Genomic DNA, 1,351 nt, shown 5'->3' on the forward strand with positions numbered 1-1,351 from the left:
AAGGTTTATCAAACTAAAGTTTAAAAATTAAAATTCGATTTTGCAATACTGACAACTTCCCTGCACTAACTCACATGCACCATTGAGATAAAACCCATAGATATGACCCTCTTCCCCTCTCAACACTAGTTAATTTTGAATAACTGTGTATTTTTAGAAAAGTGATCAGTACTAGTTTTTGTTTTGATGTTTCAAAGTATACATATATATTTAAAAACAAGGTATGTTTATGAAGACTCTGCAACAGACTCTGACTGTTGGAAGTTTTTTTTTTTTTTTTTTTGTAAGCAAATGCCTGATTTAAGCTTTGATCAATGGGGCATCCACTTCACAGATGATTATTTCAAAGGAACACATTGCCAGTGTCAGTCCCAACCCCAACACCCTCAGTCACCCAGTCTCCTTGGTGTTAGAGATCTTTGATAATTGACCATTTGGGTTGATAGTTTTTTCTCTTCCCATGCTTAAAATTTCCTCTCTTATGTTTTAAAGACACCAATAAAGAGGGAGTCTGTGAAATGTTAGGACCTTACCTTTTTCCCCAGAGGCCTCTGTCCTAGTCCAACCCACACAGACACACATGACCTTGCTGTGTGGCCCCAGGTGTGCCTTGTGCTTTCTAAGGCTTGTGAACCATAAACCTTATTTTCAAAGCTTCCTGAGGGTCACTTCTGAGAAGGACTTGCAATTATAATAAAAACCGCGGGGTCAGGGCAGTCACAACTTTGGCACAAAACAGTTTTCCCTTTGCACGCTTGTTCATTTATCTCCTAGGTTGAACAGACCTGTGTGGGACTTAGGGCAGCCCTTCTTACTAATCAGCAAATTTCTGTTTTGCCTTTTCAGTAGCTTCATGCCCATTTATGTAAAGCTGTCAAAGCCTTTTGTATCTGCTTTGCCACTTTGACCTGGTGACTCACACCATAAATGTGGCAGAACCCTATACTCCTAGTCAGGAGACTCAAGAGGAACCAGAGATTTGTGTGAATTCAAGGTGATGAAGGGGGTTTCCATTTGAAAAATGAAGAAAAGGCAATCTGAATACTAGCAAATTCTCAGCTAGTATTTTCAAAGAATCTGGGTACAGCTTTGGAGATACTTCTCCTGAGAAACCTGAACTGTTGGAAGATGATCACCAACATCTAAAATTGCAAAGCTGCCAGGGCTGAAACATCAAAGCTTGGAGGAAAGTGGCCAATCAGAACCCAAGGCAAAATCAGATTCTTTTACTTCCCCTTTTAATTAGGCAAACTTCAGGGGTCACCACCTTCCTTTCAAACTTCCTGGTTGGGAAAGAAGTCCTGCTTTTGGCACGAAAGACTCTCCCTGCCCTGGGGCAGGCCAGGCCCCC

The sequence above is a fragment of the Talpa occidentalis genome, unplaced genomic scaffold (assembly GCF_014898055.3).
Source record: "Talpa occidentalis isolate TD23 unplaced genomic scaffold, MPIMG_talOcc4v2.1 talOcc4.9, whole genome shotgun sequence".
In the NCBI taxonomy this organism is placed as follows: Eukaryota; Metazoa; Chordata; class Mammalia; order Eulipotyphla; family Talpidae; genus Talpa; species Talpa occidentalis.